Raw genomic sequence first — 25,624 nt, 5'->3', positions numbered from 1 at the left:
ATGCTGCCACAATGCGGCATCAACTTATCCATAGAAAAAATCTCCGCAGCAGACCAATGCCCTTGGTTCATCGTTGGCATGTACCTTAGGTGCCAGGCTCACTTTTGCCTTGTACGACTCCCTTTTGACTATATGTCCTTTGATGCAACATACAAGATGCTTAACGAATGGCAAGCCCTGCATATAAGCTGTACTGCAGTAGGTTGTGCCAAATTGCAAGTGCATGCTGGGGCTAAGCCTGCGCTCACATTAAGCCAGTATTACACATAATTTACAATTCGTTTATTGCAATCACTGTTAATTACTGCAAAGGAAAGCAGACTTGCAGCCTACATGAATTTACAACTTAGTCAGTTTAATCAGTCATTGCGCATTACTAAAATGAAAAACTCCTTTACAATTCAATGACTTTTCCAGGTTTCTAGCCACCTTGTAGAGATCTTGACAAAGACACACATGGGCTTCAAATTAAGGCACATTTCTGAATACAGCGGTAAAACCACATAACCTGATTAGAGACCAATCCATTTGAATTAAGCTGTTAGAACTTTGTAATGTCTTTCACTTCTAATGTCAAAAAATAAAAAGAGTGCATAGCCATACTTGTGCCATTTACTTGATTTATGAACACAGAATTTCATATTAAATGCAAGCAAATATCAACTCTTGAAGAATTCACGACCAAAAAGAAACAAGCAAGCCTTTTTTTTCCGAGATGAGGTTTTAATGGACGCACAGTTGATGATCCAATGTCCGGGTGAGTGCCTTGCTCAGATCGAGAGCTTGGGTCCGTCATGTAAGTGCAAGGCGCCATCCGATGCAGCAGCCCGGTCGTGGTGGCACAGTCCGGGCAGGAGGCTGAAGGCGACGTCTTCGGACACTCCCTCTGCCAGCAGCCGGGCTTGTCTTCCACCACTCGTGGGTCTGGCCTACTTGGACCTCTCACGCATCTTCCTGCGCTTGCGCTTCAACCTGCGCATCCGCTTCTTACGCCACTTGGCCCTCATGCTGGCACGTACCTATTTCCAACAAAACATGACTTGGATTCAGTATGATGCACTCCCCATAACCATAAAATATATTAAAAGTTTCAAACGATAATACTTTCAGCATTTGTTCAGAGAAAGTGCACATTATTGAGAATATGTTACAGCGTACATGCTTACTACGTAACACTGAAGATTGTGCAGCATTGGGTTTTCCAACTGCTTAAGGCAGGTGTGCTTGCTTAGATATGAAACAACTAAGTTTTAATTGAGTGCCAAGATATTTCATAATTGCAGAGCTACACCACACGCCTCTCACACGTAGAACCATCACAGTCTGCAAGGGTGATAGTTGGAAAAAGTTGGACATTTTAATTTGATATAAAGGTACCTTTAAATTGCCGAACCTTTGCATCACCTGCACAACAACGATTCCCTGAACAAAGCAAAACTTGTTTGCATCATTCAGCAATAAGGCAAAGTAGGCTACAGAAGCTGCTTACTGCCTCCAGTCTTAATCTTTCGTTCGCATAACAATATAAAGCATTAGTAGATTATGTTGGTCATTCAATTCATTAAAAAAGATGCTGACAAAAACGTTCATTTTCCTTCAAGTGCAGTTGTACCGCTTGAACTTCATGGCCCAATTCATTGAAAGCATTCACAAAAAATCCTGCGGACAAACTAGCCATTCTGTTGCAGCCTCTCATGTGCGCATCATAAGCACCACTGATTATCGAGAGGCAGGCAGGGTGTTGTATGTGCAACACGCACAATACTTGCCCTCTCGTGCAACCATACAGTGCTGCCACAGTAAACACAAGGCTCCACTGTTTCATACTCCCACTTTCACATGGCACGAGTTTACTAGTTTACCCTGAAGCAAGTACGTACATGCATTAAAAAAAAAAAGGCCACTAAGAATGCAACACTGCTAAGGGCAATGGGGATGTCGCAGGACCTAACTTGTATAACTTGTACCCGGTGAAGGAATAGATTTGTCAGTGATATTAAAGATGAAATAGTATGCACAGTTACCCCAGAAACCAACACTTCGCACACTACAAGGCAATGAACGGCCCATAAACCTATAAGAAAAACAAAATTTAATAATGTGCAAAGCAACTTACAGTGCCGAAAGTGGGAGGCTAACAAAGAAAATTGAAAGCTAAGTGACACACCAAGTAGTGACAGGGAGTTATAGGCGAAATATAGGCAAAAAATATATGGATTGATTCGAAAAAAGTGAGGGCGACGAAGACGGATTAATAAAATGAGGGGACTTTCACGCGTAAAGCAGGTTCAGCTAGTGCAGGACACAGCCCAATTTTCCTACTCTGGGAGCACTAGGTCAGCGGATAAATTGTAATAGGTTGAACAGGTTGGCAAGAGTGGATGACTGATCTTATGGACAGCCTTCTGATGGCATTAACCAAGCTACACCGTGTGGAAGGAACGAAATTTCAGTGACATGTCTAACAAAATGCACTTCCCGAAAGTTGAGACGGATCACAACTACCTCAACATTGTGGACCAAAGTTACTACATATCGATACATGTGCTGTGCGAAACATTCTCGCGAGTAGGTGTTTTTATTCATTGGAAGGCTACCTACTCGCAATGCCTGACGGCCTTAACAGCACGTGTCAGCTTTTTTTTTTCGAATCTTAGCACTCGTCTTCTCGAGAACACGAAAAACTAGGGAGGCGCAGCCAATCAAATACGTGGATTCGTGATTAAGCAGAATTGTAAACAATGCTCGCCCAGTTATCTCGGCACCGAGTCGCTTTCTACACGGCATAGGAACATGAGAAAAACTATACAGTCCAGGAACAAAATTAGGTGTGTAACCGCATGCATAGATTGTTAGCAAAAAAACTAGCGCGGTGATGCAACAGACTACGGGAAGAAATAAACTCGGCGACGCGTCCTGCATCGCTTGCGCCAAGACATCGAAGCCGGCAACACAATTTAATTCTGCTTTTATGGCATAAATGTAGCTCGGTTGTGTGCTACGATATCTACACATACTTTATGAACTAGATACTGACTATGAACACCAAGAAAACAGGCTGATTAATCCGGATTTACTTACCGCACGGAACGATGCTAGCACGCACGGCGAAGAGGGCACAAAAAGAGGCTGGGTAAAATACGAAACGTGACGTCCCTCAAAAATGTCATGTGACCTAATCGCCCCGACTTGTCTCAGCTGAAAATTGGTTTCGGTTTCGGAACAGCCAAATTGCGATGAACAGCGTTTTTGTTCATTGAGTTCATAACCACTTCTGTTGATTGAGCCGGCACGGAGAGTCATTTCTAAAAAGTTCGCTGGCTCAGAATCCCGAACGGTCAAGCACTTGTGTGCCTTCAAAGGAGGTTTCGAGCTCTGACCTGGCGCAATCAAAAATAATTAACATAGCAAATAATTATATATTTGCATAAGTGCCGAAATGAAAGTTGCAGTTTGAAGAGTGCGAATCCGCATCATAAACTTCTAACCTAGGAGGTGTGTGCACTATCGCTATATTCTGAAATGTGTACCTGTAAACGTGAGCCAACATGATGGGCCTGCTACGGATATCTTACCATGGATGCCTTAATGTTATCCCATGTGTACTTACCTTTTTCGGCATACACATGAATATTTGTGCTCCAGTTGAGGCTTTTTCTGAATTTCCTCGTAACAGAATTATGTTTTCTTACATGTTCAAATTACACCTGAATTGTCTGCAGCTCGTGTGTACGTCGTACTTTACGATTTTTCTAACGTAATTTACTTTAAAAACTTCAGTTAGTTCAATAAGCATCTTGTGCTTGGTGGAAGCTATAGGGCTATAGAGGATGAGGAATATGTTGCACTTCCGCACACGTGCACGCGCGCGTAGCGTGTGCACGAAGTGTACGTGTTCTTGATGCGTGCTAGCGTTCTGCGACCATAAATAAAAGGCATTATGACGAACACATTGCGAAAAGGCCCTGGCATATGCGTACGTAAAACTTTCACAGCATGCCCCCATAATGTCCCTCGCGGACTTGGGCATGAAGGAATGTCCACAGGACACGGAAAATGTGGCCAAACAGTCATGTCAGCGACGTCCGCAGAAAATATTCGACATATCCCTAGAATATCCATGTTTTGGCAGTGGGAATCCTATCGGTGGATATCTTGTGAATATGCAGGACCTGCCCAGATTCCTCCAGGTGATGCTATCTAGTTAAAGCGTGCCACCATGACGTCCTTCATGGCCGAGTGTGCAAGTCTGGCATGTAGAGGTTTAGAGATTTCCCAAATAATTCGCTCAACATCTCATTCACGGCTCTCTTGATAGAGCGACCCTACCCACAGCAAGCAACGGGCTTTCCGAAATAGAAACCACTAAAAAGCAAGCATTCAGAATGTACAGCCAGAAGTAGCCGGTACAAGCCGAGCTACGAGGCTCCGGCTCCGGGCTGTTCACGTGACCAATCCCTACTTGTCAACTCTCTTTGCCGAGCGTGGTCGCATCGTTTCGTGCGGTAAGTAAATCGTTAATAATCTGCTCGTTTTATTGATACTCATAGCTACGAAGTACTTAATACAAACATAAGTAACAATCTTATGGCATTAATATACTTACTTATGCGAAATATGCACTGCAATATATGTTTTAGCGCGAGTTCGGTATCTTTGCGAACAGTGATGCAGTGTCGCGCTGTTTTTTCTACTAATTGCCTCATGTCATGCCTAGGAATAGCGCTCGTTAATTATTATTTATTTTGTTTTGGCCAGGACCATAATGTGTCTAAACACAATTCGACTGTGCGATTACAAATGCCGTCACGCGTATGCGGGACGCTCTATACCATGCCGTGAGCACGACTGAGCACGCTTCATTCGATTATGCGTACGTTTGATGTTTTTATTGATCCGTTACGTGCAGAATAGTGAATAACCGAATACCGCTGTATCAAATAAAATACTCGGCTTGTGGCACGTGTAATAATTCCTAGGCGTCGGCGTCACGCTTGTGCTGTAAAGGATGTGCGACATTGGCTAATCATTCAGACCGGACGTGATTAAAAACAAAACAGAATAGTGTTTCGCGACAGTACGTGTTATTGTTTCAAAACAATGACTGTTCAGATTGGTATTCTATCTATCCAGGTCGGGAAGAATTAAGCCAAGACTAAGGGAATACGAATTCTAAAGGATTGGCATTTGGGTTGGGATTATGTTTTGCAACATTTTTCCTGTGTTATTCGGCAGCAGAGGTCAAACTTCGTTCAAAAATTTACCTTTGCGAACTCGGTTAATACAACTTTTGTCTAGCGACATATCTCGCATAGCAGCTGTTATTGTTCTGATGGACAACCGTTTAATACACGAGTGACGCTAACAACCAGTGGCAAAATCTTTCAGCCCGTCATTGTATATCGTACTGGTACGTGATGTGCACATAGATTTTGAAATGACAGAGTTAGTGAAAGTGAAGGCGCTGCACATCACAGGACAACTATCGTGGGCGTTCCGTATGTCGCACTAGGTGTGCTCTTGGTGGGGGTTCTTGTGTGAGAAAGGGCCAGGCTGCAAAAACCAAGGCATAGCTGCTGGCCAGAGGTGTTGCATAACTCCGCATTGTTAACAGAATTAGAAGTCTGAACAGTATGTGTCATTGCGAAATATGCAAGGTGTGAAAGTTACGAAGCAAATGAACCTGACCTGTTTGGCTGTCAGGAGGCCCAGTGCCAAACAATCGTGGATGTTATGCAGCAAAAACTTCTGCTGTGATTTCCAGTCTCTTGATAGCATGTGATAGCGTGTTTGCTGAAAGTGTTGTGAATGAGTACTACATTCCATGTCAGCTAATCTGTGACAAAGAGCGTGTTGCACATTCTAAGTGGCTCATCCATTGTGCGCTACTAATACTTCTGTGAGGCTTTAGTCAATATTATTGCCTAGGGCCATCAGCTGTGGATAATGCAGCTGTTCTAGTTCTTTTCTAAAGCGGCACTGGTGTTGGTGCATCAGCCAGCCTAAACTAGAAAAAAAATCGGAACAGCTCCTCTATTATTCATCTGATTGCCCTCGGTGCAATACAGACTAAACGTAAGCATGACAGAAGTATTTTACTAACACACAATGAGTGAACAGAACACTCCCCACTTTTTGAAATGCAAAACAGTCTCATTGGCCGACATGAGTCAACTTTTGCATGTTCTGGGCTACAAGGCTGTGCTTTGCGCAGAGTCCAACCCGTGTTTTGTTTCTAACAGGTACGTGCCAGCAATGAGGGCCAAGTGGCGTAAGAAGCGGATGCGAAGGTTGAAGCGCAAGCGCAGGAAGATGCGTGAGAGGTCCAAGTAGGCCGGACCCACGGGTGGCGAATGACAAGCCCAGCTGTTGGCAGAGGGAGTGTGTCCCAAGACGCCGCCTTCACCTTCCTGGCTTGGCTGCACCACTATCGCCTGGCTCCTGCATCGGATGGTGCCCTTGCTCTTACATGACGGACCCAAGCTCTCGAAGTGCGCAAGGCACGCCTCTGGACATTGGATCATCACTTTCGCCTCCATTAAACACTCATCCCACAATGATCTGGTGCATCTCCTTTAGGTTTCAATGTGCTTCACCATAAAGGGGTTGCCAAAAGCGAAGTGCATGTTGCTGCAACAAGCCTTGATTTCTCCTTCACCCTGTGATTCGTCACATTAGACATGGTAACCCTTTGACAAGTGTTGCCGAAAAACAATGTACCAGAAAAACTTTTTTCTTGCAGAGTTTTGGTATTGAGTTTGAAGTTTCTGGTGAAGTGTCTTCGGCCAACACTACACAGGCAGCAAGTGTTACTTGTTTAGAGCAGAAACACGGGACGAGGAATAAGTTTGGCGCGGAACTTGCCTGCTTTTGAAAGCACTGGAGACAGACCGATCGATGCAAGATGGTGGCTGCAGTGGTGTCACGTGACTTAAAGCAAATGAAATGTGCACCTATGGTTCACTTACAATGATGGCTGTCTGCAAACTTCAAAAGTTATCAGTAGCTTGGGGTGGAGCCTACTTTGAGCCGGATGTTTCCCCTGTATCCCCCAAAAAGTCATTTTTTTTGTTGATTTTCTTTGATATGTTCAGCACATTTCGATAAAAAATTTTCAGGTATTTATGCGTGCCGACAGTAAAGGGCTTAAAGGGACACTGAAGATAAAAATAGGCTCAATTAGCCAATTGCCCTCTACAATAATGGGAAAAACCACTTTTGGGATGCGAGATGGTTCTATAAATGAGGCTGGCTGTGATGATCCCTTGGAATTTCTTGTGCCCGCTGACTGTGATGTCAGATTTTGTTGCCATATTAGTAAAGATGGACTACATCGTGTTGTAAAGGAGTCTTACTCAGCTGCAAGCCAATTGCGAAATACTTCAAAAGTTGCATAACATTGACATACTGGTGTAAAAAAAAACGAAAATTTGACTGTTTTCTAGTAACGGTTACTGGAAGTTAAAGTTGAGATTCAAAAGAAGTCAACATGTTTCTCTTCACTGTCTTATCAGCCACTACTTGAAATTTGAAGTAGCCCTCTTTCGCTTACTTATCCCAAAGGGTGCCTAAACAGCAGTGGTGAGGTAGGGGTAAATGCATTAGCATCACATTGCACCTCTTAAGCTTTGTGGATCATTTTAGCTTGCTCAACATGCATCCTCCCTCTTCGAGGATCGACGTACAACAGATGGTAGCTCGCAGAAGACTGGCGATAGCATTTCAGTGCTGCCGCCCTTTTCCTCCCTGGAGCACCTTTTAGCAATTGTGCTGCTCACTCCTTCCTTCCCATCTCCGACTGGCTTCTACAGTCGGATGCAACATAAGTCTGCAGTGAAGCCCCGCCCATGCTCTCATAACTGCCAGCCACTGTTCCTTGGCGAGGCTGCAAGTATGTACTTCAAACTTTCCCTGCTACCTAAATAAAGCGGTAATCACAAAAATGATATAAGCACGTAATTGTATACGTTTTCACTTGTTTATTATAGTGGAATGGTAAAAGCCTAATTTTTTATTGAACTGAAAGTGCTTGCTTCACTGCAACTATTTACTATAGCGTTTCACTTCTGTTGGCACTGAAGTTTCATAAGTAAAATGGACTCGGCAGGGAAATGCTCAGACTCCATACACTTTGTCTACGTCTGTTGCACACCTCATTGCTTCCGCGAATGAAGACTCCAGAACAGCAGACGACGTCGTTTTGAAAACGTTGCATGACGATGACTTCGTTTGCTTCTGTGATTGGCTAGCGGAGTAACACAACCCTGCGCGGTCCATGTGCCTTGGTTGCGAAGTGCTGTTTCTTTAAGTTGCATCCTACTATAGACTGCGCAAGTTCTTGTAAGTTCGCCCATTCCCTCTCTACCTCTGCCACGTGACCAACTTCACACACATACACTTCTTTTTCCACTTCAAACAAGTCGGTTTTTGACCAGACAGTTTTTGCGTGGCTTGATGACCCGTGCATCAGTGGCTTGCAGTAAGGTGTAACCGCCACCTCCGATATTCAAGATCTGATGAGTTAAACAGTATTAGTGAATTACACTTGTGCAATGGCAAGAGAGAGACAAAAGGAGAGGAAAGACGAGGTTAAGCAGTGTAAGGTGGTCGCCACAGGCACTTTCAATGCGAGAAGAGACTTGGTAATCTAAAAATGACACAAAGATGTAAAGACTGGTGGTGATGACACCCTAAAGTTTGCACGGTAACTTTCTATGGCACCATGGATTTTTTACATTTACTTGGTTCTAATCTTCCGCTGCCAAAGAAGGGAGTGCGTTGCATTCCGAGAGAACTGTCGGCTGGCCAAAGTTTGGCCTCAAGTTCTACTAATGATCATCTGCCTGCCAGAACTCTCTTACTAAAGTGCTCCTCACGATGTAGCTGCATTCCACTTGATGCGCATTTTGTGATGGTTTGCTGTGTGGTGTTGGCAACTAATCAAGTGCAAAAAAAGCTAGACCAGAATGTTGTGTCTGGACTTCTTGAAGCCGACAGCAAGAGTGAGTGTCGTGGCATTTGCATGCCAGTGCAAGAGCAGCTAAAAGTGTGTGTTCTCAGGTCATCATCAGCCTATTTTACGTCCACTGCAGGACGAAGGTCTCGCCCTGCGATCACCAAGTACCCCTGTCTTGCACCAACCGATTCAAACTAGTGCCCGTGAATGCCTAGTATTCTTTGTTCCATCGCTCTTTGCGTGGTACTTGTTCACAAGCTCTGTCAGTCTCCAAGTTATTCGTCCCATATGTCAGCGCCGGTAAAATGCACTGATTGTACACCTTCCTTTTCAATGATAATGGCAAGCTTCCAGTTAGAAGCTGACAATGTCTGCCGTATGCGCCCCAACCCATTTTTATTCTTCTGTAAGTTTCCTTCTCGTGATCAGAGTTCCCTGTGAGTAATTGACCTAGGTAAACGTACTCCTTCACAAACTAGAGGCTGACTGGCGATCCTGAACTCTTGTCCCTTGCCTGGCTATTCATCATTATCTTTGTTTTCTGTGCATATTAATCTTCAACTCCACTCTTACACTCTCTCTGTTAAGGTCCTCAATCATTTGTTGTAACTCGTCTGCAGTATTGCTGAACAGAACAATGCCATTGGCAAACCGAAGGTTGCTGGGATATTCGCTATCGAGCCTTACTCTTAAGCCTTCCAAGCACGCAGTGAATAGCATTGGAGAAATTGTCTCCTTGTCTGCCCCCTTTCTTTATAGGTATCTTCCTACTGCTCTTGTGGAGGATTAAGGTAGCTTTGGAATCTCTGTAGATATATTCTAAGATATTTACGTAAGTGGCCTGTACTCGTTGATTACGTAATGCCTCTATGACTGCTGGTATCTCTACTGAATCAAATGCCTTTTCGTAATCTATGAAAGCCATATAGAGAGGCTGTCTGTACTCTGCAGATTTCTCAATTACCTGATTAATCACATTAATGTGATCCATTGTAGAGTATCCCTTCCTGAAGCCAGCCTGTTCCTTTGGTTGACAAAAGTCCATTGTTGCCCTTATTCTGTTGGAAATTATCTTGGTGAACATTTTATATGATACTGGGAGTAAGCCAATGGGCCTATAATTTTTCAATTATTTAATAACATCTCCTTTTTTTGTGGATTAGTACAATGTTTGCATTCTTCCAGTTCTCTGGGACCATTGAAGTTGATAGACACTTCGTAGAGAGAGCCGCCAGTTTTTAAGCATGTCTCCTCCATCTTTGATTAAATCGACTGTTATTCCATTTTTTCCTGCCACTTTTCCCCTTTTCATGTCTTGCAAGGCCCTTCTAACCTCATCGCTAGTTATAGAAGGAGTCTCTGCAACCTGTTCATTACTGCTTCGAATGGAGGTACTGTACAGGTCAGTATAGAATTCTTTCACTGCTTTTACTATACCTTCGAGATTGCTGATGGCATCAGCTTGCTTATCTTTCAGTGCGTACATCTTGGTTTCTCCTATGTCAAGTCTCCTAACTGATTTCATGCTGCGTCCATTTATTACGTCTTTCTCACGTTACAATTTCGAATATCCCTTATTTTCTCCTTGTTGATCAGTTTTGAAAGTTCCACGAATTCTAGCTTATCTCTTGAATTGCATACTTTCATTCTTTGTCGTTTCTTTATTAGCACCTTTGTTACTTGGGGGAGCTTGCCTACTGGCTGCCTTGGTGCCTTACCTCCCACTTCATTTGCTGCCTCTGAAGCCAGCCTAGTTACGGTTTCATTTTTTACTTCAATGTCATCTTCATCTCTCTGTTCTAAGGCTGCATATTTGTTTACAAGTAGCAGACTGAATTGGTCTGCTTTTACCCTTACTGCATCTAGGTTGGCCCGTTTCTTCCCAACCAATTTTACTCTTTCTCTCTTCGAATTGAGATGAATGCTAGACCTCACCAACTGCACTTTACCTAGCTAACACTTCAACATCCTTCGCTATGCTGGGATCGGCAGAAAATATGAAATCTATTTCATTGTTTCACCATAAGGGTTTCTCCAGGTCCACTTTCTGGTACTACACTTCCTGGAGGCGTTCATTATTCGCAGCTTATTCCTTTCTGCAAATTCTACCAGCATCTTTCCTGTAGCGTTCCTAGAATCGATGCCATAGTTGCCAACTGCTTGTTCACCAGCCTGCTTTTTGCTCACTTTGAAGTCGCCCATAACTACAATATAATGAGTTTGCACTTTTCTCATCACTAATTCAGCATCTTCATAAAACTGATCTGCTTCATCATCATGACTGGATGTTGGAGCATAGGCTTGTACTTCCTTTAATCTATATCTCTTATTAAGTTTGACGACAACTACTGCTACCCTCTCATTAATGGTGTAGCATTAGTTGATGTTGCCCACTATTAACGCGACAGCGTTAAGGAGCTCGTGTCGCAGAAAAGCCGGTGTCGTCGGCGTTGGCCGTGAGCGTTAAATCCCGGGAGGCACTTCATGAATAAAAAACAACTTGCAAGATGGGCTGGGTGGGAATCGAACCAGGGTCTGCGGAGTGTCAGACGGAGGCGCTACCACTCAGCCACGAGTTCGATGCTTCAAAGTGGCACAAAAGCGCCTCTAGTGAATGCGGTGTTGCCTTAGAAACGAGCCGTAGAAAGTTCTTCCTTATGGATGAAGAATCCTACCTCGTACTCAGGCCTCGTCAAGCTGCTCAATGAGCAGCTTTTTGTCTGGGGTCCATTTTTCCTTTCCTTGAGGAAAATAAAACTAGTTCTGATTCTGTATTGCTTCTTATCTGGGAGACCTCTATAGCAGAGAACATAGTCATTAGCACTGTATAATCCTCACCAATTCGAACCTCACTAAGGCCAATGATATCCCAAACAATGCCTGATACTTCCTCAAAGATTCCTGCTAAGCTAGCCTCGCTCGACAAAGTTCGAGTGTTCAAGGTTGCCAGGGTCAGTTTCCATTGGTGGCCTGTCTGGGTCCAGAGATTCAGTTCTAGGTAGTAAGGCAGCTTCTCCTGTGACCTGTACACATACAGACCTGTTGCATTTGTACAGTAATAGTAGGCGCCCACTTGTAATCCTGTAGAGCTGTCAAGGCAGCTCGGGTCTGTTCCTTTTACTGTTCAATTGTACAAACTGTCACATTTACACATGACTGCATGGTTCCTCTTGGGTAACAGACCATAGCACGATGAGTTTACAGAATTATGGTAGCTAGCTGAGCGAGATGCACGTGTGCAGACACCCTTATGAGCAACGCCATACAATGACAGTCTCTCCTGTTCCATAGCTATGCTCATTGACATGACCAGCACCGTTTCAACATGTACTTTCTTCACAGTGAAAAGAGTGCAAATTTAAATGGAATTGTGCACCCCTTTTCCAGCAGTAATGCACTAAGTAAAGGAATTTGTACTGCGACCAGGGCTGCTTTGCCTCGTAGGCTAAATGGGCAGCCACAAAGGGTGGCACTTCGGGAAAAGCGTACCATAGCACACATCAACTCACCTCAATTTTCTAGCATGCTTCACCAACGGGCCATGGACAACATTAGGGTCTGTTGGATGCGAATTGGATTCCATTTTGCAGTAGCGTTAACTGCATTTCATGGCTCATTCTTCTCTGAACAATAAACTGATAGTATTTGGAAAAATACATGCTCTTGTCCATTACAGTTAATGCCTCGCAAAGTGATGTTTAAGATATTCGATATGATAAAACTAAATTTAGTGGAGAGTGGTGTAATAATTTGTGTTTGCAGTGGGTGTGAAAATACGTTCAATAGCTTGTGACTGCAACATCAGTAGCAAGGTCCTCGTCGGTCTATTTCACTTCTACAGCAGGAAGCTAAGCTTTGACACTTGCTTGGTCATCTGCTATGCAGCTTCTCATTGTAAGGGCCGATTTTGTAGCAGCATTGCAGTAGGCCACAGCGAGTGTCAAAACAGCAATGTCCTGATCCCATGTGACCACATACTGCAAGATGACATCACAACACAGTAACATTAGAAACGAAACCATAACTAGCTGTGGAAAAGCTATTATAATGAAATATTTAGGAAACTGCGAGTTCTGCCATAATTTTTTCTAAGGTTTGCAGTTCCCTGACTTTCATTTAATCTTAAAGAAAGAAAAGAAATAAACAATCATGTCAACATGCCTTTAAAGGGTCCCTGAAGTGGTTTGGACCAATTTTGTAGGCACGTAAGTGCAGTTAAAGTAAAACATTTGTGCCACAATTTAAGTGAAGCGACTAATATTAAGTAAGCTACAAGTGATTACAAATTACCCTCCTTTTTAAGAAAACATGATCCTTTGTCCACCGCTAGCTCTATTGCGCGCGATGCCGGCTAAAAAAATCACAAATGATTAGCGGTGCTTTATGGGCAAACGCTCAATTATTTCTTTCTCTCTCTCTGTACACACGGAGTTGATTGCACGTGCATGCAGCCTTGACGCTAGCGCACAGGAACTTTTTGATTTAACAGTTTCCAGAGTGATTGATTCTGCAGATATGAAAGGTGTCATACTGCCCTGGGCTGGGCTAATACAGGAATTGTATTATGTTTACGCACATTAGAGAGAAAGCACTAAAAGAAAAATCAAGTTATAGTGTTTACACCCCAGAGCAAAACACGGGCTGCAAGATATACGACAACCTAGTAAGGGACAATTTTGACAAACTAGGGCTCTTTAACATATGCACTTCAAAATAGATACACGAGTGTTTACGCATTGCGCCCCAATCGGAATGCAACCGAGTCGGGCCCGCGACTTTAATTGTGCTCAGCAGCAGAATGTCATCAGAGCCGTCTAGGAGACGCTGATGAAGAGTATTGGTAGTGGCAGAAGATTGTAAAAAAAAAAAGATTATTTGTTCAACACTTATTCCCCACTTGGAAATCATCGCAGTTCTCAAAATGGTGTTCCAGGTTTTAACTTTTTTATTGACAATATGGATACTCCAGGCGCATTTCTGCCGTCGCCGTCGCCGTGAGGTTCTGCATAAAGTCCATGGGCAACAAAATCGTCGCTGCGCGCCGTATGCTGCATGTGCAAGTGAAAGTGCGCAAGGGTGAACCCGTGATCGCGGCTCAATGCAATGGAGGAAAGCGGGGAGGAAGTGCGCCGCCTTCTGTCGCGCGCATGGCTTCGGGGTGGGAGTGTAGAGAGGGGGAGAGGCGTTCTACTCCGGGTGGCGGCCACTGCGTATTAACTCTTTCCTTACCGTGGAAAACGGCCGTTTTTGCTATGTGTCTAGCTAATGTTTCTTTTTCTTGGGGACATATTGTTGTACAACAGATTGTTATACATGAAAATGTAGCTGGTTGTTTTGCCTTTCCAATGTAATAAAGTACAAAGAAATCACTTCCACATTTTTCAATATTTATTTCTGAAAGTTGAAGAAAAGGAAGGAAAACATACAGGCGAAGGTACAAAATTGCCACTGTACTTGATTACACAGAATAAAAAAAAAAAACACTGGAATATACAAATGATTGTCCGTGTCCTCAGGTACACTTCCTGAAAATTTGAGCACTCTAGGTAAAAAAAGTACATTTTCAGGCGACCTTTGACCTCAGCACCCATGATGCATGTCCCAATCGGTGAAACAGTTACGCGTAGTGGTAAAACAAAGGTGCACTTCACAGGTGCTGCAAAACGTGACGCTGTTCCAAGTCGCACTGCGAGAAGTTTAGCGTCACAATGTTGGCGTTGGAGAACGTCGAGCTGTCGAAAGGGCACTGTGGGCACATTGCTTCATTTCCGATCTCACCTTTGCAGAGCTTGCAGAACACGTGACCGCAAGGCAACACCAGTATGCAGGACGGCACCAGACCACAGAGGCAGCACACCCGAGTGTGCAGGCATCGGCTCGACGAAAGCGAAGCACCACCGTTCGAGAAAGTTATCGAAGCCTGTCAGTGTGTACTCGAAGGTCGCCATACTCGGGTAGTGCTAGTTCGCAAATACAAAAGCCTAGCGAAAAATACTCAAGCAGCCCGTAAATGGGGACTGAAGCTCAATGGTCATGCAGCAACTTGGTGTTCTCATGGCACTGCTTGCAGTTCCTTCGGTTGTCAACCTTCTCAGGCTTGCGGCGAACCCAGTCGGGTGGCAGATAAGATATGCTGGCTGATTGATCATCAAGATTCAAAATTTGCCTCATGAGCATCTCTTGGAAAGAAAGCTGGTCAAAGCGGGCACTCAGACGTAGCTCAGGAATATCAGGGTGCTCTTGAAATAGAATGAAACTATTTGCACAAGCAATATCTATGCAGTGGAAAAACGGTGTTTTCCACCAGCGCACACATTTATGAAGAACATTGTATGTGCCAATGATCTGGTCAGATTTGTCAAAGACTAGCATACCTGCGTTGTACTCATGCACCAACAAGGGCTTTTTTATGGTCCTCTCGCTTTATTTGTTGCCCACTTTTGCACGTCTGTTTGCAGGGACATGTTCAGTGGCTGTATTAATGGTGCTCACAAGACTTACAGCCCGACGGTCTTTCCACTGAAGAAACAATTAAGACGTTTCCTTCCCTGATCCAACGAATGTCTCAACGTTGAGCTTTCTTTTCCCATTTTGAATCATTCAGATCGCCAGGGAAGCCTCGACGATCTTTTCCCGTTGTTCCACTTGCCAGCGTTTTTCACGGAAGGAGTTGTTTGAAAAGGTGCTTCGAAGTACAAAAATTGTTCACATAAATTTTGTATAACTGTCCTAAATATTTGTCGCAAAGTTTACCGACTACATCAAAAGTCAATTTATGCGGTCCCAGTGTTTCCTACTTGCCCGTGTAAATGAATTGCAGTGTGTATCCAGTTTTCTGACTCAGCTAAAATCCACAATTTGTAACCCCACTTTGTCACCTTGTCACGAATATATTGCCCGATTCCCAAGCGTGCTTTAGATTTCACCATTCTTTCATCGACTGAAATGGCTTCCCGTGGCTGAAAAAGTTGTGTCGACGCCTCATTGACCTGTCGAAGTAGTGGGAATTCAGTTTGCCAGCTGAAGCAGCACTATCATCCTCAGGGTCCGCGACATGCAAAAAAGCAAGCAGGGACAAGAAATGCTTCCTGTTCATGACCTTCTCTGGGAGTAGACTGCCGTAGATTATTCCAATGTTCCAATACAAATGGAGCCGAGGTAGTTGCACAATGCCCATATAAATCAACAGTGCAATGAAACGCAACTTCTTAGGGGCGTGACCTCTAGCCAAGAGCCATCTGGCTGAGCATAGCTGGGCTTCTCAAAAATCTTCATCCACGCATACTTGTTGGTGTGTGCACAGAAAGTGGCAATCAGGGCAGTGGTAAAAAACATGAACTTGTCCAGTGCACTAAAAATTAACCTCCGCTTCTCACTCCGGCGTGTCGCATCCGGGTGTACGCCGGGTGCACGTTTCGGTGAGAACTTGGCTCGGCACCATGTGTTTGGCAAAATATTGCCTCCGTATGTAGTTGACACCCTAAAAGAAAAATGTAAACAAGTGTCGTCACTTACAAGCACGCGCACCCTATAACAGCAACATTGACGTCCGCAACTATGCTTACCTTGCTATGGACCTTGCCACACTAGTTGAAAGTTCGGACTGCGTAGACGAATCATACACTGTCAAAGTCGAATACAAATGATCCAATGTCCCCTATGGACTCCTTACTACTACTCATATCGAGAATATTGGCATCAGAAGCAGCGGAATCACTTTGAGAAGACTTCTTCAGTGGCGCGCGACGCGTTTTCGGCGGCATCTTGCGAAAACTCCGCGCTATCTCCTTCGCTGCTTTTTTTTTTTTTTTTCCGCAGAAGCCCTCGCACCTGTGAACGCAAAAAACATATAATATAAAATGCGCAGTAGTTATCCTATTACTGGCCAGATGGAGCCAGGTATCCAGTGCAGAGTTTTATTTTTGGCGGGGCATTCAAAACCATGACCTACTGTATTTTTTATGCAGTAGGTCGTGTTCAAAACCATCGATCAGTAGTGATCGATGCTGTATGAGGCAGTAAGGAAAGAGTTAATTGAAAGCCATCTGCGACAAGTACAGAGTTCATGCTGCGCTGTATTTTCGCAGCTTAGTTCACGTTAATGCGAGCGGCAGCACGAAGGTCACTTCACTCAATGCTGCGGCTGCGTTTCCTCACTGTAGCGCTCGGACACCGAGTTCCCGCGGTCATCGAGTGAGATGTGTCTGCTTGTGCGTGAGTGGCACCTTACTTGTTAATTTAGTTAGTATGCCTATGTTTACAAGTCTATATGGCCGATGGAACTACTATTCTTACTTTATATAGCTGTCCACTAATTGCTGTTGCAATCGATGTGCCATCTTTTGGGCGGAAGTGCGACTTTTCTATCAATTTTCTTCTTTCTGCTGTCTGCTTATATGGTAACCCTGTGCATTTACTGCTGTGCGATGCTGTAGACCTCCAAATCACCATGCACTGCCTCCTGGTCCACCCCGTGTTGTAGAATTAAGTGTTTCTTTTCTAGCTGCAGTCTGGCGCTTTTCCCTCACACGAGACAACATGCCAGAAAAGTGGCACACTTACAGAAGATGTCGAGCCGAGGCATGTCATCAAGACATGTGTGCTGACAACTACGCACGTATGGCATTCCCATAAGCCGCAACTGTCTGACTGCAAGCAAACTGTACGACCCATGGCCAAGAAGCCCACCTGGCACACAATGGCGTGGAGAAAGCACCCCTGCCAGGAAGAGGTGCCGAGCTACAAGGAACGGATCCGACTAGTTGGTGGTCTACAGGGCCGCCGCACCCACCTAGAGTCTCTCTTGGTATTTGCCAAGGACTCCGCAAGCTATTGCGCCAGTTGTATAGATCCTGTTCCTCAGTGTTCCTTTCACTCCTGGCACACCTACTTCCCTCTCCCATTTCTCGTACTAGGCCTAGAGGACATATTCCCTTCAATCAATAAAACCCTTCAAGGCTGGCACCTGACAAAGAAGAATTGACAGAACAGGCAGCGCATGTCCAAATCAACAACTTCCACTTGAGCCCTTCACTATTTTATAGAAAATCTGGAAGGGGCCGGACACGTGTACCCGATGGCATCTGTGGACTATCACATTTTATCTAACATTATCACTGACGTTGCTTAAGGCAGAAAATGAGCATGGGTTTTGAAAGCTGTGTCAGAGACCATGTGTGTAGGTTCCTTGTGGCATGCAGCAGAATAACATAAGGCTTGTGCATTCGTGGCACAGATTGGAAATTAATGCTTTTTTACACAAAGTTCCAAAATGTTTCAGTGCCTCTTTTAATTTGTAAGCATGTGCATGGTAGTCCAAAGGGTGCAGATCTGCTGAATGCCTCAGATTCTTGAACACTGAGAAGCATATTACCTCATTTGCACTGAGAAATGATCGCGCTGCGAGCTGAAGCCATGTGCCGGATGAATGCTACAGAATCGAACGTGAATGAAGTTTGTCACCAATTCACTTACAGCACAGATTGAAAAAATTTTGAAGCAAACAAGTTCACAAGGCATATCCACTTGAAATAATTTAGAGGGTGATGGCAGTTTCAAGATAATCCTAAAGTGCATGACAAAATAAATTGGGGCTTTATTTAATTTCGAGCTTCAGTGCATAACACAATGTTTAGGTAAAAAATAAAGATAACAGTAAATTTGCACCTGAAGTTTCATGACACACCATTTTGAAACCGTTACCATCCATAAAGTTTGTTACAAGTCAATATGCCTTGCAAACTCACCACGTCCAATTCATAACTTGCAATAATATGCCACAAAGGTAGCTACTTGGGTCTGTTGATATGCCACAAGTATGTACAGTGTTGCGCACAACAAACACAACACAAGAACGATGGGACACACGAGGTGCAAACTGCAAATTTCATTTTGCAAAGAATATGACCCTTTTATACACTTGCTATAACACAGCACACGTCCTTTACATCTTTACACAAGTGTACATCCACTCAAAAAGAGCTCTCTCTTTGCTGACAGTGCAATTCACACCTCACTGATGCATTCAGCTTCTAATTTAGACACATTATGTGCTTCTGTTATCAAACGAGTCAATCATTTTTGCTTCTTGCTTTTACCGTGCACTGGTCGAGCCTAGGTTTCTATCCATAATCTCTGCAGTCAATGGCTAACCAGCCACCTGTCTTATTTTTAACATTACTTGTATGCTTGTGCATCCTGTCATTAATGGAACGACCTGATTGTCTTATGTAAAAGCGTTTACATGACAGTGGTATGCAGTAGACTACGCCTTCATTATACGCTATATACTCGGTGCGATATTGCTTGTTGCACAATTTCTTTTCCCTGTTTTTTGTGTCTGTCATCTTGTATGGCAGTTTTTTGGGGGCAGAGACCCAACACCATTACGTCAACATGTTGGACTGTCTTCTTTAAATGGTGCGGTACTCTATGAATATAAGGGATTACCGTAATCTTTCCTTTTTCTTTGTGGGCTAGATGTACAAGATTACTAGACGCCCTTATGGTCTTGAGAAGCTTTTCGGCTACAAAAATCAACATCTGTTCCAGGTACCCTGCCTCTGAGAGATGAGTGCAATTTTGGCTTAAACTGGTATTCATTATGTGGGTGCATAATTTTTGCAAGGCATTCTTGGGGCAGAGATTTATAATCGCCCTCTTAATTAGTTTTGAATGTGCAGAGTTAAATGTGACGATGAATTTGTTAGCTCGTGGCTCACAGATTCAACACAAATCATTATATTATGTGCCGTCATAATAATTTGTGTTCAAGCGACTGCTCATCAACCGTGCGAGCCACCCAAGGCAGCTTGGGAACCCCCGCTATTTTTCAAGTTTAGAGTCTTTGGGTTGAGCCTAATGCAACAACCCAAGGCTGCCTTGCGTTCTCCGCATGCTAAGCTGTGTCCTGCTTTCGTCTTGGGGCCCAGTTCTAAAACGCTCTAATGAATTTGCTGAGTAAGGGGCTATATACAAGTAGCTAGGAGCAGATGGCGGCAGCCAGGAGAGTGATTTCTGGTCACAGTGCTTTCGAACGACGCCTCAGATAGTCCCTGATAGCTGGATCATGTGACTGTGAGACACTCTTCTTTCAGGGCTAGTCAGACCAGAGACAATTTGTGGACAGCCCGGGACTACAGAGTGCCGCCTGAGGCCGGCAAACTTCTTCGCCTGCAGGCAGAGTGCGAGCAGTCAGGCTACGGGCCTGAGTTTGCGCCCAACTGCCTGGCCAGAACGCTGCCTCCATCTGCATGTGCTAACAGGCCGCCTGTGTCCCATCTCCAAGCCGGCATTGCTACTCTCTGGTCGCCCATTTGTTGGTCAACCACATCGACCTTTTGGCGAGACCAGCACCGCTTCTTTCGTTGCCTCGCCTCCGCCCCTCCACGTTGAACTGTTGCCTGCGATCACACTCATGGTCTGCCCCAGCTCGTGTGGTATAGATATTGTCTGTTCTAGCTGTTCTAGTTTTGTCTGTTCTAGTTTTGAGTGTATTGGTTTCTTGCTGTGAATTTTCATTGAGTGTTTGCTTTATATATTCCTTTTTGCACAAGTTGCATTAAAAGCATTGTGTACGTTTTGCAACAAACAGCTTTGTCCTTAATTCGGTTCTTGGAGGCTCCACCTCAGGGAACTGTCTGAAACATTAAAGAAAGGAAAAAAACCTGCATCACAGCGGTACATCTAATGCAAGATGTAGCTCTGGAGCAGAGGTAGCCTGGCCGCTACCACCATGCCAACTAACGAAGAGGCTGCAGCAACAGTGACCATGACGATAACCACTATGTCAACTGTCATCTTGGCTTAGCCCCGCGACCCCGGCACATTTACAGGTGCCGACAACCTTGACGTCGAAGACTGGCTCCAGATGCATGAGTGTGTCAGCGAAAACGACAGGCGAGATCAGATTCTTATGTTAGGCAACGAGATTTTCTACTTGAAAGGCACGGCAAGAGTCTGGTTTCCGAGTTCAGAGTTATATCAGTATATCACTCTGAATGCACCCAGAGGAAAGTGCGAGAGGGGAGCCTGACTGTATACACACCTCGTGCATGATGCATCTCTGCAGTGGCAACATAGTGTTTTGCTAAACTGCTTCAATGCTAATCGCATTAATGTAGAAATTCATCGCGAGGTAGGTTCTGCCAGAATTTCAAGTCTGCCCTGAGGGCACACCCCATGCAACATACATGGTATGTGCTTTATTAATGGTGCATCACTTTAACAGAACACAAGCAGCAACAAACATGGCACAGCAAATACTGACAAGCAAAATATTGTTTTTAGATCAGTGACTTTGCTACTGCTGATCCACCTCCTTGAGGAACTTTTCTGAATAAACGTCTTTAAAACAAATGCCCCTCTAAGTGCGGCAGACATTTGTTATTTCATCTCCTGTTACTTTGATTCTTCAATTCGATCTCGACCAAAGGTCCTGGCTGGAGCCCATACATTTCTAGGGGATCAAACTTTGGTTATTTCGATCCTGAAATTCGCCTTTGCAAAATAATTCGTACTTAGCTGGTCATCACACACACACCCGACCATAATGCTGACCACAGTTATGATGCCAACAGCAGTAGCGTTCTTCTCGGTAGCGCTTAAGGTGCAGGGAATGCACTGAACAGGCATCGTCCCTCATCGAATACACCTATTTTTGGCATGTCTTGGGAAGATTTTAAAGGGAAAACGGTAGCTCACAATGAATTATTACAGTATTTACCTAATTTTAACACGCATGTCTTTTTTTTCCAAGAGAAATTCATTAGGAAATTGCTTGAGTAGTGCAATTAAATATAAAACTAGAGACAAATAAAACCAAAACTGCATTCGGAACAGCCTACAGACAGAGCCAGTCATTACTATCACAAGATGACGACCATAGATGGCGGCAGAGCTAGTTCGCGCATAGCGCAACAACGACGCGCTGCTTTTAGTTTTATTACAAAAGTACATTTAAGCTATAAGTTATTTTAGATATTAAGCTAGCAGCAACAAGTTGTGTATTGTCCTCTTGGTGTTCCAGAGAATGGCATGTGTCACAGGACTAATTAGCGAAGTCTAGATGTGGACAACTATCCCGTTTGAAATTGTTGCAGAGTCACTTGATGAATGCAGAATATCAAACATGCTACGGACATTACGGGGGACCAGATGTCGCGGTTCTTCATAGACACTGTTAAAGTGATGACAACGGACATTAAGTAAATAAAGTGCCATTCTCTGAAGCATAAACGTCGATCACAGGGCAGCAAGGGAGCCCGTTCTGTTAGTTCCGCGGTGCCAAGTTTTCAATGTGGAACTCTGTGAGTACCCCCCCCCCCCCCCAAGAAAGAGGGGCTGCTAGCCCTCTGCTCTGAAGTAAATTGAAAAACTGAAATGATTTCATTTTCTTTTGCCAGGATAGGAGGGCATGCTATGTTTTTCCTGCTAAAAAGACAGTGCATGTTCAATGCTTACTTTAAGAACACCATTGTAATTTTTACATTATGTTTCAACTTTGAACTCGTAAAACATGGTTGAATGCTTGATTAGGGGGCATGTTAGAGTCGGGCAAATACTGCCAAGTGAATCAGCACTATGTTTAGATTTTATTGCGATAGCAATTATATGTTATATGGACCTCCAGAAAAATTCCGCCCTCGCTGTGAGGTTCCGTATAAAGTCCAAGTGCGATAAGATCGTGGCTTTGTGCTGTATGCTGTAGGTGTGAGGAAAAGCATGTCGAGCCGAGAAGGATGGCAGTTTGGTGCGGTGTTGTCTTTCGCCCATGCAAGGAAGGAAGGCCTGCAAGGGAAGGGTGTGCCCCAACTTTTTGCATGTGCAAGGGGGGAGTGTAATGTGCATGCGCTAGTATGGGGAAGGGGGGCAGGGGAGCATGCGTATTCGCTTCAACTCTGGCCACGGCTACAGTGGCTAGAGCTTTGAACGGTGATTACCGCCAAGCGGCCACTACGAGAAGCGCCAGTGCTACTTGGCGATGCATCTGCTAGGTGTCACTCGCCGTTAAATACATGTAGAGTCGAGGCGAATATGCATGCAGGGAAGCTACCAGATGAACTTGAAACAGCTCGCAAAAAGTCTTGTGCGAGTCCAACTGTCTGTCACTGCACTTAGTAGCTCGTACTGGGATTTTGAAGTGTTTTCAAATAGTTTCTATGAAAATCTGCGTTCCGCTGTTTGCTGTCCAGTTTTGCACGATGAGCTGGCGGCAAAGCCTCTGCTACGTTCCTAGGTGCTCTACAGGGTACAAGTCCGGCAAAAGAAAACTGTCACTTTTCGGCATGCCGAAACAAGTGAATCTGCTTATTCAGTGGCAGTCAAATACATCAAGAGTGGACAAGATATTGGACCAAAATGCAGCAGTGTGTGAGCTCCATTTTGAAGAGCAGTTTGTGTCGTGGCACTTCGAGCATGTCATACTAGGTGAGCTGGTGTGTTTAGATCTAAGTAGGCCTGTTGTACTGCAAGACTACGAACTTTCCTAACGTGCTGACATATCTAAGCCAGTTCTGAAGAAAAGAAAGACGCAGGAAAGGTCAGGTTCACAACCCTCATCATCCAGAAAAAGATGGATGAACGAATCGCCTTGTCAAAATGCTGAAGTAGTGGTAGTAGAAGAGCGTTGAAGATTGGTCCGAGTGCATTTCTGAATGGTTAAACCTGCCACTTCTACCTAACCAGTGGGCAAGACATCATTTCAATGAGGAGGAACCTTTGCATTTGGCTTATAGCTTGTATTTACCTGGGAAAAATATGAGCCTTTAGCACGCGCAGATGGTTGTGTTTCATGATGTCGACGGCATGACAAAACATGGTCTTTGTACGTGGTGTTGAGGTCTTGCTAGACAAGTCAAGGAATCCAGCATCGCTTTTGCAGGAGACTGACAAGCTGTGTGTTTGCCCTGGAGCTGGACTGAGTGTGGAATTTTCACTTTCGTGTTCGAACAGAAACTTGGAATGTTGGAATGACAACTTGTACCACAAGAGGAGTAAAGGAGTAACAAGTGAAAATGAGAAGTGCTGTGTCGCATGTAAGTACCTTCATCATCATCATCATCATCAGCCTGGTTATGTCCACTGCAAGGCAAAGGCCGCTCCCATACTTCTCCAACTACCCCGGTCATCTACGAATTGTGGCCCTGTTGTCCCTGCAAACTTCTTAATCTCATCCGCCCACCTAACTTTCTGCCGCCCTCTGCTACGCTTCCCTTCCCTTGTAATCCAGTACGTAACCCTTAATAACCATCGGTTATTTTCCCTCCTCATTACAAGTCCTGACCATGCGCATTTCTTTTTCTTGATTTCAACTAAGATGTCATTAACTCACGTTTGTTCCCTCGCCCAATCTGCTCTTTTCTTATCCCTTTACGTTACGCCCATCATTCTTCTTTCCATAGCTCGTTGCGTCGTCCTCAATTTAAGTTGAACCCTTTTCGTAAGCCTTCAGATATCTGCCCCGTCCTCTATGTACTCACGACTCTATGAGCACATCCGTACCCACGATTCTATGAGCACATCCAAAGGGAGAAGATCCTAGTATTGCCTGGCCCCACCTGCCTCAGGAAATACATAAGGCAGTATGAGAGCGCATTTGGTTTTAACCGTAATATTCTCTCTGCCATTGCAAGAAAAACAGAAGGGATGACTCAATTCGAGCATCACGGTGGGCTTATAATATAAGAGATGAAGTTGGTGGAGAATTTTGTCATTGAAAGAGGCTCTGGCAAAATTGATGGATTTGTTGACTTGGGCCCTTTCATTCCTGACACTGAAAAAACAGTTGCGTGCGATAATGGTATGGTCGTTATCTTTCAACCAATCTCTGGATGATGGCACCAGATTCTTGGTGTATTTGCTTCCAGAGGCAATGTCAAAGCACCGTTGCTTTTGAAAATAATTGCTGAAGCCACTCTGCTTGCGGGGAATGCTGGCCTCCGGGTGAACTATGCGACTTCTGACAGTGCATCTTGGAATCGTGCTATGTGGTGCCAATTTCCTATTTAGGGAACTGAAACTTCCATTAAGCCATCAGCTGTACACCCAGCTGCAGATGACAGGCACTTCTTTTTTTCCCGATTTTCTGCACCTCAAGAAATGCATTTGAAATGGCTTTATAAAGGCAGGCTATAAGACGCCAGACGGTCGTGTGGATGTGAAACCAATTAAAATAGCTTATGGATTAGACAGGAGAGAGAGAAAAAGATACACAGAAAGGCAGGGAGGTTAACCAGAGGCAGTTCCGGTTGGCTACCCAGCATGGAGGGAAGGGTGATAAAAAGAGAAAGAGAGTGGAAGGGGGAGATAGAGAGAAATAGAGACGAGCACGAACAAACCGCGTACACTACAGAGCGGTAGAAGGTGGCGGCATTCTTAAAGTCTATTGTGCAGCCTTGTAGACCGCAGGAACCTTAATAATGCGAGCAAGACCTTCAGCGCGGATGTTCTGTGGGAGTACTGACTTAAAGCTTCGAGTTCTGGTCCAGTACTCTGCGCAGCACTTGTCTCTGGGCAAGTGCACTACAACGCTCAAAGTGATGCCCAAAATCACAAATGTACATGTAAACCCTAACAACTTTGAAAAAATGAAGGTAAATTTTGCCTTCAACCTTTTGAGTGAAGGAGTCCTACGTGGCCTTTTCTTCTACAAATGTCAAATTGGATGCC

The 25,624-nt window shown here is 44.3% G+C and overlaps 3 long non-coding RNA genes across 3 annotated transcripts; 1 reads left to right on the top strand and 2 right to left on the bottom strand.

The window, feature by feature from the left end:
* Positions 1-702: 702 nt before the first annotated feature.
* On the bottom strand, positions 703-3,166 carry LOC126538841 (uncharacterized). Its single transcript, XR_007601172.3, has 2 exons — positions 3,082-3,166; positions 703-1,019 (listed from the first exon to the last, which is right to left on the bottom strand). It is a non-coding gene; the product is annotated as an uncharacterized lncRNA (long non-coding RNA).
* Positions 3,167-4,417: 1,251 nt separating this feature from the next.
* LOC126538842 (uncharacterized) lies at positions 4,418-6,560 on the top strand. The gene is made up of 2 exons (XR_007601173.3): positions 4,418-4,505; positions 6,243-6,560. It is a non-coding gene; the product is annotated as an uncharacterized lncRNA (long non-coding RNA).
* Positions 6,561-14,326: 7,766 nt separating this feature from the next.
* Positions 14,327-18,124, bottom strand: LOC129386787 (uncharacterized). The gene is made up of 2 exons (XR_008614082.1): positions 16,522-18,124; positions 14,327-16,436 (listed from the first exon to the last, which is right to left on the bottom strand). It is a non-coding gene; the product is annotated as an uncharacterized lncRNA (long non-coding RNA).
* Between the last annotated feature and the right edge of the window lie 7,500 nt (positions 18,125-25,624).

The sequence above is a fragment of the Dermacentor andersoni genome, chromosome 8 (genome assembly GCF_023375885.2).
Source record: "Dermacentor andersoni chromosome 8, qqDerAnde1_hic_scaffold, whole genome shotgun sequence".
Classification (NCBI taxonomy): domain Eukaryota; kingdom Metazoa; phylum Arthropoda; class Arachnida; order Ixodida; family Ixodidae; genus Dermacentor; species Dermacentor andersoni.
This window is presented reverse-complemented; position numbering and strand designations above follow the sequence as displayed.